Raw genomic sequence first — 11,841 nt, 5'->3', positions numbered from 1 at the left:
TCATGAAAGTACTAGGTGCATTAGTTAACCCAAAAGGCATGACTAACCACTCATATAATCCAAACTTAGTTTTAAATGCTGTTTTCCATTCATCACCCAATTTCATACGAATTTGATGGTATCCACTACGCAAATCAACTTTGGAGAATATTGTAGAGCCACTCAATTCATCAAGCATATCATCTAGCCTAGGAATAGGATGACGATAACGAATAGTAATATTATTAATGCCTCTACAATCAACGCACATACGCGACGTACCATCCTTTTTCGGCACTAAAATGATAGGAACAACACAAGGACTAAGGGATTCGCGTATATAACCTTTGTCGAGCAGTTCTTGTACTTGACGCATAATCTCCTTCGTCTCCTCTGGATTGGTACGGTATGGTGCACGGTTGGGTAGCGAAGCACCGGGAATTAAGTCAATTTGATGCTCAATCCCTCGAATAGGTGGTAATCCCGGTGGCACGTCTTGTGGAAAGACGTCAGCGAACTCCTGCAAAATGTTAGTGACAGCAGGGGGCAAAGAGGAAGGCACGTCCTCGAATGAAAATAATGCCTCTTTGCACACAAAAGCATAGCAAACAGATTTGCTAAAATCTAGCTCATCAATATCAGATTTGGTGGCAAGTAAACATGCACTTTTCAATTTAATTTCAGAAACAACAGTAGATGGTTTATTATTAGGCTTCATTTGGTGCTCAAATTCTTTTGCCACAATCTGATTTTCACTCTTATTTGTCTCCTGTTTTGCTTTATTAGCTCTATTAATATCATCTTTCAAAATGGAATCAGGAGTCATAGGAAGCAAAGTAATATTTTTATCGTTATGAACAAGAGTATACTGATTGTTTCTACCATGGTGTACAGAATTTTTATCAAATTGCCATGGTCTACCAAGTAATAAGGAACATGCTTGCATAGGTACCACATCACAATCAACATAATCAGCATATGTAGAGATACTAAAATGCACACGAACAGTACGTGTTACCTTAACCTTGCCGCTGTTGTTGAACCATTGGATGTAGTAAGGATGTGGATGTGGTCTTGTGGTGAGAGATAGCTTCTCCACCATCTCCATGCTAGCCAAGTTATTGCAGCTCCCTCCATCTATGATCACGCGAACAGAACGTTCCTTCACAACTCCCTTTGTATGGAACAAATTATGCCTCTGATTTTGCTCAGCTTGTGTAACCTGCACACTCAAAACACGTTGAGCAACTAAACATTCATACCTGTCAGCATCTTCAGGAGCCATGTATTGCGTCTCATGATCAGAATCGTCTCCACCGTGTTCTTCACGTGTAATAAGAGCCAAAGTCTCCTCATCATAGTCACTAGCGGACTCATACCCACCATCCTCAGTAACAATCATCACACGCTTAGATGGGCATTCTCTCGCATAATGACCTCCACCCTTGCAACGTCGACAAATAATATCATGTGTTTGCCCTGTTGATGCCATGGATGAAGAAGAGCTCTTTGCAGGCCCAGAAGGTGTGCTCTTGGCAGATAGTGGTGATTGTGCCTGCTTTATTGTATCACGGTTGGAGGTGGCAGCCGACGGAGGCGCCGGTGTAGCAGAACGTGTGGAAGTAGATGATGCACGTGGTGTCCATGATGAAGGTCGACCTGCAGAAAAGTTAGTCCGCGCCAATGCCTGTCGATCCTGCACTTCACGTTCAGCTTTACAAGCAAGATGGAATAAACGAGTGATATTAGTATACTCCTTATACTCTAGAATCGTCTGAATCTCTCTATTTAATCCACCCATAAAACGTGCAAGCATAGCTTCATTCTCCTCAACAATACCACATCTAATCATGCCAGTTTGTAATTCCTGATAATATTCTTCTACAGAATTTTTTCCCTGTCTTAAGCGCTGCAATTTTTGAAGTAATTCACGTTGATAATATGGTGGAACCCAACGAGTACGCATAGCAGTTTTCAAAGCAGCCCAAGTAGCCGGAATAGGATATAATCTACAATGCTCAGACCACCAAACACATGCAAAACTAGTGAATGCACAAACAGCAGCAGGAACACGTCTCTCCTCGGGATATTGTAAACATGTAAATCGTTGTTCAGTTTCTAACTCCCAAGTAAGATATATATCAGGAACATATCTACCCTCAAATGGTGGAATATTCAATTTTAGTTTAGGGAGATGGTCATGATCTCGTACCTGAGGGTGAGCCCTACCATTGCCATTATTTGCATGTGGACGACCTGGTGGTTGCTGTGCTGGTGGTGGCACGTAGTTCTGATTTTGATCAACCTCATCCTCATAATCTCCCACATAATCATCCTCCTCCACATCAGCAGTAGGAGCCACAGAAGTATCAACAGCAGCACCAGCAGTTTGGCCCGACTGAAGAGGGACACGGCTCGCTCGGCGGAGGGCTGTTTCCCGACGTGGAGGTAGTCGATGTTGTTGCTGTTGTTGCAGAGGTGCGGCAGGAGCAGCCGGTGGTGGTGGTGGAAAACGCGAAAGCAATTCAGCAAACTTGTTATCGAGCTTTGTTTCAAACGTCTTCTCCATGCCATCTATCTTCTCCATGGCCTCTTCAAATCTGTTTATCACATCTTGCACCTGTCCACTCATCATTTGCTGAAACGTATCATGAAGCTCCTTGTTCGTCAAGTTCTCCCAGTCAGTCTCGTCGGCTTGTGATCCTGGCATGGTTAGCAGCAATAGAAACACACAAGAATATGATCCTACAGACTACTAACAAGTGGTGGTGGTGGCGGGTGTCACAAATCCGTCAAGCAAATCTCAAATTCTTACCAGTTCTTACCCAGCAGCAGGCGGTGATCGGCAACCGTTGTAGTCAAAACTCTCAAAAGCTTGGATAGAGCGATTGCCAGGGAGAGTCAAACGCACGACGTAGATGTATGTGGAGCTGGGAAGGCTTATAGTATGGTAGCAAAAAGGGTCAGCAATAATCAATTCAGAGATGCAAAGTTGAATAAACGCTCAACGACGGTACTGTGCTGGTCCTAGGCTAGACCGTGCTAGAGACGCGAGCCTAGAACACTAACAAAATCACGGCGCTGCACGTAAATAAGGGAAAAGCACACTCTGGAACTCTTTTTTTCGCTCTTTTTTTGCGCTCCTTTTTTTTGCGCTCCTCTTTTTTTTGCGAAAAATCACTATAATGGCGAGTGTCTCAAAACTCTTCCCTCGTCAAACTGATAGGATGGGCACGAAATTTTTTTTCACTTTTTTTCGGAAATCAGGGCAGCGACGACGAAAAAGTGCGACAAAAAATCACTATGATGGCACGTGGCTCAAAAGACTCAGAAAAGCCTAAAAATAGGATAGGGAAAAAAATTTGCCCGTGAAAATTTTGGCCTAAAAACTGCCCGGGGGTCTCCAGACTTTTTTTTCCGAGACCTACGCAGGCAAGGAAACACGAATCAGAATTTAGATTGATCTCAAGAACAAACCTAATATGAGAAGAACTCGGATTGGTGGTGGATATATGGTTGTGGTATATGGCAGCGGTGGTGGTATATGGTAGCGGTGGTGGTATATGGATACAGATTGGTGGTGGTATATGGATACGGATTGGTGGTGGTATATGGATATGGATTCAGAGCGGTGGCGGATAAGCAAAAGTGGTAGATGGGCGATGATGATGGTGCGGCGGCGGCGTGACAACTTATGACCAGAACTCGAAACTCTAAAAGACTAGACTCTAAGACCAGCAACTTGACACGACGATGCAACCGCAAATTCAACAAAGCAAAAACCCTAAAAAGATTATGCAAAGGCTCAGATTGGTTCGGATATGATGAACTAACCCTAATTTTTTTCTGGCTTTTTCGTGGACTGTAGGTATGAAGAACAGACTCGATCTAATCTACGAAAAACTGTAAAATCTCACCGAGCAACCTGGAAATCTGATACCACTTGATAGAGGCTAAGGTGTCCCGATGTTTCGATGAGATGGTGGCTATCGTTTTCTGTGGGAGTCGACCTTGACGATCCGACTACGAACGTGCGAGACGTCGCGCCTTAGCAATCGCTAAACCAACTTCCGAGGGTTATTGACCACGCCGGAGCACGATCAACCTGACCACGAGGGTCTGTTTCCTGCGAGCAAACGAAGAACAAGCAAGAAACTGAGATTGCAATCGGGATATTGCGAATATAAGATGAAAGCTTTATTGATCAAGGTGGGGTTCTGTGACGTCTTGGTCTGGTCGTTGGACACAAACGAAGTACGCGAAGTTGCAGCTATGGCGAACTTTTAATCTAAACAAAACCCAAAGTCTAAACGACGCCCTAAGGGCTGTATATATGGAGGAAGAGGGGGGAATTTCGTGGCCCTTGAGGGTGGGGTCCAAAACCAACCCTAACTCTTGTTTCCCCACACATACGGACTCTAAAAATAGCCTATACTTAAGTATTTCGAAATTACATGGGCCTGGCCCATTAATAAGGTGACGCAGCACCTAGAATAGCTTATGGACGAATATTATGAAGTGGCATCTTGTATATTTCGTCCAAGGCTTCATGCACTCCTTATGGCGGCTTCAAAGTCCTGAAATCATCACTTGTAACTCCGTTCTTGATCCTCTTGCGCATGCCATCAACTCCATGCGTGTTCTTACTCCAATGTTCATCCTTCTCCAAGCTAGGCCCTTCATTTGTAAGCAAAACAAATGTATCCAATTTAGGCAGCATCATAATCTCATGAACATTAGAATCATTACCAAGAAACGAAAGTATCTGGTAATTTAATTGGCGTGCGCGAGCTCTAGTAATTGGTCCAGTATATGTAACAGTAGGGGCTGTGGGTGTAACAATGGTATTGATTTCCTCATCATCCTCCCCTTCTTGAAATGAAGTCGTCCTCGACGGAAGCGCATCTTCCTCACCCAAATAAGGCTTCAAATCTGCAATGTTAAAAGTGGGACTAACCCCAAAATCTACAGGTAGCTCAAGTTTATATGCATTATCATTTATTTTCTCTAACACCTTAAAAGGACCATCAGCACGTGGCATTAGCTTTGATTTGCGCAGATTAGGAAATCTATCTTTACGCAAATGTAACCAAACAAGATCTCCAGGCGTAAACACAACATGTTTTCTACACTTATCTCCAACAAGTTTATAATTAGCATTCATACTGATAGAGGCAAAGGTGTCTCGTCTTTCGATGAGATGATGGATATCGCTTTGGTGGAAGTCGACTTTGACGATCCGACTACGAACGTGCGAGGACGTCGCGCCTTAGCAATCGCTAAACCAACTCCGAGAGGTTATTGACCACGCCGGAGCACGATCAACCTGACCACGAGGGTCTGTTTCCTGCGAGCAAACAAAGAACAAGCAAGAAACTAAGATTGCAATCTAGATATTGCGAATATAACATGAAAGCTTTATTGATCAAGGTGGGGTTCTGTGACGCCTTTGTCTGGTCGTTGAACACAAAGGAAGTACGCGAAGTTGCAGCTATGGCGAACTTTTAATCTAAACAAAACCCAAAGTCTAAACGATGCCCTAAGGGCTGTATATGTGGAGGAAGAGGGGGGAATTTCGTGGCCCTTGGTGGAGGGGTCCGAAATCAACCCTATCTCTTGTTTCCCCACACATACAGACTCTAAAAATAGCCTATACTTATGTATTTCGAAATTACATGGGCCTGGCCCAATAATAAGGTGACGCAGCACCTAAAATAGCCTCGGGACGAAATTTATGAAGTGGCATCTTGTATATTTCGTCCAAGGCTTCATGCACCCATTATGGTGGCTTCAAAGTCCTGAAATCATCACTTGTAACTCCGTTCTTGTTCCCCTTGCGCATGCCATCATCTCCATGCTTGTTCTTGCTCCAATGTTCATCCTTCTCCAAGCTAGGCCCTTCATTTGTAAGTAAAACAAATGTATCCAATTTAGGCAGCATCATATTCTCATGAACATTAGAATCATTACCAAGAAATGAAAGTACCTGGTAATTTAGTTGGCGTGCACGAGCTCTAGTAATTGGTCCAGTATGTATAGCAGCAGGGGCTGTGGGTGTAACAATTGTATTGATGTCCTCATCATCCTCCCCTTCTTGAAATGAAGTCGTCCTCGACGGAAGTTCATCTTCCTCACCCAAATAAGGCTTCAAATCTGCAATGTTAAAAGTGGGACTAACCCCAAAATCTGCAGGCAGCTCAAGTTTATATGCATTATCATTTATTTTCTCTAACACCTTAAAGGGACCATCAGCACGTGGCATTAACTTTGATTTGCGCAAATCAGGAAATCTATCCTTACGCAAATGTAACCAAACAAGATCTCCAGGTGCAAACACAACATGTTTTCTACCCTTATCTCCAGGAAGTTTATATTTAGCATTCATACGCTCAATGTTTTCCTTAGTTAACTCATGCATTTTTAAAATCAATTCAGCACGTTGTTTAGCATCAAAATTAACCTTCTCCGAAGATGGAAGAGGCAACAAATCAATAGGTGCACGAGGTAGGAAACCATACACAACTTCAAAAGGGCACATCTTAGTAGTAGAATGCAATGAACGATTATAAGCAAATTCAATATGAGGCAAGCATTCCTCCCACATTTTCTTATTATTCTTCAAAACAGCCCTAAGCATAGTAGACAACGTTCTATTGACTACTTCAGTTTGTCCATCAGTTTGGGGGTGACAAGTAGTACTAAAAAGCAGTTTAGTCCCCAACTTAGCCCATAAACATCTCCAAAAGTGGCTAAGAAATTTAGTATCACCATCTGAAACAATAGTATTTGGCACACCATGCAAGCGAATAATTTCACGAAAGAACAAATCAGCAACATTAACAGCATCATCACTTTTATGACATGGTATAAAGTGTGCCATTTTCGAGAATCTATCCACGACAACAAATATGCTATCCCTCCCCTTCTTTGTTCGAGGTAAACCTAAAACAAAGTCCATAGATATATCCTCCCAAGGAACACTAGGTACAGGCAAAGGCATATATAAACCATGAGGATTGAGTCGTGACTTAGCTTTTTGACATGTAGTGCAGCGAGCAATAAAACGCTCAACATCCCGTCTCATCTTTGGCCAAAAGAAATGTGTAGCAAGTATGTCCTTCGTCTTCTTCACGCCAAAGTGTCCCATTAATCCTCCTCCATGCGCCTCCTGCAACAACAAAAGACGAACGGAGCTATCTGGAATGCATAGCTTGTTAGTACGAAACACAAATCCATTGTTAACAAATAACGTGTTCCACATTCTTCCTTCTTTACAATTATGCATTACATCTTCAAAATCAGCATCATGCACATATTGATCTTTGATGGTCTCCAAACCAAATATTTTGAAGTCAGGTTGTGAAAGCATAGTATAGCGACGAGACAATGCATCAGCAATAACATTTTCTTTTCCCTTCTTGTGTTTAACGACATAAGGGAAAGTCTCAATGAATTCAACCCATTTAGCATGTCTACGATTCAGTTTAGCTTGACTTTTACTATGTTTCAAAGATTCATGATCAGAATGTATAACAAATTCTTTGGGCCATAAATAATGTTGCCATGTTTCTAAAGTCCGAACAAGAGCATATAATTCTTTATCATAAGTAGAATAATTCAGACTAGGCCCACTCAATTTTTCAGAAAAGTATGCAACAGGTTTGCCATCTTGTAATAACACACCTCCTAATCCAATTCCACTAGCATCACATTCAAGCTCAAAAGTCTTATTAAAATCAGGAAGTTGGAGTGAAGGAGCATGTGTCAACTTATCTTTCAATACCGTGAAGGCTTCTTCCTGTGCGGTACCCCAAAGAAAAGGCACATCTTTCTTTGTAAGCTCATTGAGAGGTGCAGCAATGGTGCTGAAATCTCTCACAAAACGCCTATAGAATCCAGCGAGGCCAAGAAAACTCCTCACTTGTGTGACCGTTTTGGGCTGCGGCCAACTCTCAATAGCTTCAATCTTGGCTTTATCAACTTCAATTCCCTGTGGAGTAACAACATAGCCAAGAAAAGATACTCGGTCGGTGCAAAAGGTGTACTTCCCAAGGTTACGAAACAAACGTGCATCACGTAGAGCAATAAAAACAGCACGTAAATGTTCCAAATGTTCTTCCAAAGATCTGCTATAAATCAATATGTCATCAAAGTAAACTACCACAAATCGTCCAATGAAAGCACGTAAAACTTCCTTCATTAATCTCATGAAAGTACTAGGTGCATTAGTTAACCCAAAAGGCATGACTAACCACTCATATAATCCAAACTTAGTTTTAAATGCTGTTTTCCATTCATCTCCCAATTTCATACGAATTTGATGGTAGCCACTACGCAAATCAACTTTGGAGAATATTGTAGAGCCACTCAATTCATCAAGCATATCATCTAGCCTAGGAATAGGATGACGATAACGAATAGTAATATTATTAATGCCTCTACAATCAACACACATACGTGATGTACCATCCTTTTTCGGCACTAGAATAATAGGAACAGCACAAGGACTAAGGGATTCGCGTATATAACCTTTGTCGAGAAGCTCTTGTGCTTGACGCATAATCTCCTTCGTCTCCTCTGGATTGGTACGGTATGGTGCACGGTTTGGCAGTGAAGCACCGGGAATTAAGTCAATCTGATGCTCAATCCCTCGAATAGGCGGTAATCCCGGTGGCACGTCTTGTGGAAAAACATCAGCGAACTCCTGCAAAATGTTAGTGACAGCAGGAGGCAAATAGGAAGGCACGTCCTCGAATGAAAATAATGCCTCTTTGCACACAAAAGCATAGCAAACAGATTTGCTGAAATCTGGCTCATCAATATCAGATTTGGTGGCAAATAAACATGCACTTTTCAATTTAATTTCAGGAGCAACACTAGATGGTTTATTATTAGGCTTCATTTGTTGCTCAAATTCTTTTGCCACAATCTGATTTTCACTCTTATTCTTCTCCTGTTTTGCTTTATTAGCTCTATTAATATCATCTTTCAAAATGGAATCAGGAGTCATAGGAAGCAAAATAATATTTTTATCCTTATGAACAAGAGTATAGTGATTGTTTCTACCATGGTGTACAGAATTTTTATCAAATTGCCATGGTCTACCAAGTAATAAGGAACATGCTTGCATAGGTACCACATCACAATCAACATAATCAGCATATGTAGAGATACTAAAATGCACACGAACAGTACGTGTTACCTTAACCTTGCCGCTGTTGTTGAACCATTGGATGTAGTAAGGATGTGGATGTGGTCTTGTGGTGAGAGAAAGCTTCTCCACCATCTCCATGCTAGCCAAGTTGTTGCAGCTCCCTCCGTCTATTATGACGCGCACAGAACGTTCCTTCACAAGTCCCTTGGTATGGAACAAATTGTGCCTCTGATTTTGCTCAGCTTGTGTGACCTGCACACTCAAAACACGTTGAGCAACTAAACATTCATACCTGTCAGCGTCTTCAGGAGCCATGTATTGCGTCTCATGATCAGAATCATCTCCACCATGTTCTTCACGTGTAATAAGAGCCAATGTCTCCTCATCATAGTCACTAGCGGACTCATATCCACCACCCTCGATAGCAATCATCACACGCGGAGATTTGCATTCTCTCGCATAATGACCTCCTCCCTTACAACGACGACAAATAATATCACTTGTGTGCCCTGTTGATGCCCTGGAAGAAGAAGAACTCTGTGCAGGCCCGGCAGGTGCGCTCTTGGCAGATAATGGTGGTTGTTCCTGTTTTCTTGTATCACGACTGTAGGAGGCACCTGAGTGAGGTGCTGGTGCAGTTGAAGTAGAAGATGCACGCGGTGTCCATGATGAAGGTCGGCCTGCAGAAAAGTTAGTTCGCGCCAATGCTTGTCGATCCTGCACTTCACGTTCAGCTTTACAAGCAAGATGGAATAAACGAGTGATATTAGTATACTCCTTATAGTCTAGAATGGTCTGAATCTCTCTATTTAATCCACCCAGAAAACGTGCAAGCATAGCCTCATTCTCCTCAACAATACCACATCGAATCATGCCAGTTTGTAATTCCTGATAATATTCTTCTACAGAATTTTTTCCTTGTCTTAAACGCTGCAATTTTTGAAGCAATTCACGTTGATAATATGGTGGAACCCAACGCGTACGCATAGCAGTTTTCAAAGCAGCCCAAGTAGTTGGAATAGGATATATCTACAATGTTCAGACCACCAGACACATGCAAAACCAGTGAAAGCACAAACAACAGCAGCAACCCGTCTCTCCTCGGGATATTGTAAACATGTAAAACGTTGTTCAGTTTCTAACTCCCAAGTAAGATATATATCAGGAACATATCTACCCTCAAATGGTGGAATATTCAATTTCAGTTTAGGAATATGGACATCATCTCGTACCTGAGGTGGTGGTGCAGGCCTACCATTACGAATATATACCTGAGGTCGACCTGCTGGTGGTGGTGCTGGTGGTTGCACGTAGTTCTGATTTTGAGCAACCTCATCCTCATAATCTCCCACATAATCATCCTCCTCCGCATCAGCAGCAGGAGCCACAGAAGTATCAACAGCAGCACCAACAGTTTGGCCAAACGCAAGAGGAACACGGCTCGCTCAGCGGAGGTCTATTTCGCGACGTGGAGGTAGTCGTTGTTGTTGTTGTTGGAGAGGTGCGTTAGGTGCAGCGGGTGATGGTGGTGGAAGACGCGCGAGCAATTCATTAAACTTGTTATCGAGCTTTGTTTCAAACGTCTTCTCCATGCCATCTATCTTCTCCATGGCCTCTTCAAATCTGTTTAGCACGTCTTGCACCTGTCCACTCATCATTTGCTGAAATTTATCATGCAAATCCTTATTCGTCATGTTCTCCCAGTCAGTCTCCTCGGCTTGTGATCCTGGCATGGTTAGCAGTAATAGAAACACACAAGAATATGATCCTACAGACTACTAACAAGAGGTGGTGGTGGGTGTCACAAATCCGTCAAGAAAATCTCAAATTCTTACCAGTTCTTACCCAGCAGCAGGCGGTGATCGGCAACCGTTGTAGTCAAAAAATCTCAAAGCTTGGATAGAGCGATTACCAGGGAGAGTCAAACGCACGACGTAGATGTATGTGGAGATGGGAAGGCTTATAATATGGTAGCAAAAAGGGTCAACAATAATCAATTCAGAGATGCAAAGTTGAATAAACGCTCAACGACGGTACTGTGCTGGTCCTAGGCTAGACTGTGCTAGAGACGCGAGCCTAGAACACCAACAAAATCACGGCGCGGCACGTAAACAAGGGAAAAGCACACTTTGGAATTTTTTTTCGCTCTTTTTTTTGTGCTCTTTTTTTTTGCGAAAAATCACTATAATGGCGAGTGTCTCAAAACTCTTCCTAGCTCAAACTGACAGGATGGGCACGAAATTTTTGCAACCAATTTTTTTTATCGACTGCCCGGACCCAAAAACTAGAAACGGGTCAAAAAAAACTTCCTACAATGGCACGTGTCTCAAAACACTCAGAAACACCTAAAAATAGGATAGCCAGAATTTTTTTCGAAAAATGCGTTTTCGAAAATTTTTGGGCCTAAACGGAGCGTGGTTTCCGGACTCTTTTTTTTCCGAAACCTACTCCAGCAAGGAAACACGAATCGGAATCTAGATGGATCTCGAAAACAAACCTAATATGACAAGAACTCGGATTGGTGGTGGATATATCGTGGTAGATGGCAGCGGTGGTGGTATATGACAGCTATGGTGGTATATGGATACGGATTCGAAGCGGTGGCGGATAAGCGGTGGTGGTAGATGGCAGGGGTGATGATGATGGTGCGGCGGCGGCGTGACAACTTATGACCAAAACTCGAAACTCTAAAAGACTAGACTCTAAGA

This window comes from Triticum aestivum, chromosome 1A (genome assembly GCF_018294505.1).
Source record: "Triticum aestivum cultivar Chinese Spring chromosome 1A, IWGSC CS RefSeq v2.1, whole genome shotgun sequence".
NCBI lineage: Eukaryota > Viridiplantae > Streptophyta > Magnoliopsida > Poales > Poaceae > Triticum > Triticum aestivum.
The sequence above is the reverse complement of the archived record's forward strand: the minus strand, read 5'-3'. Positions refer to the sequence as shown.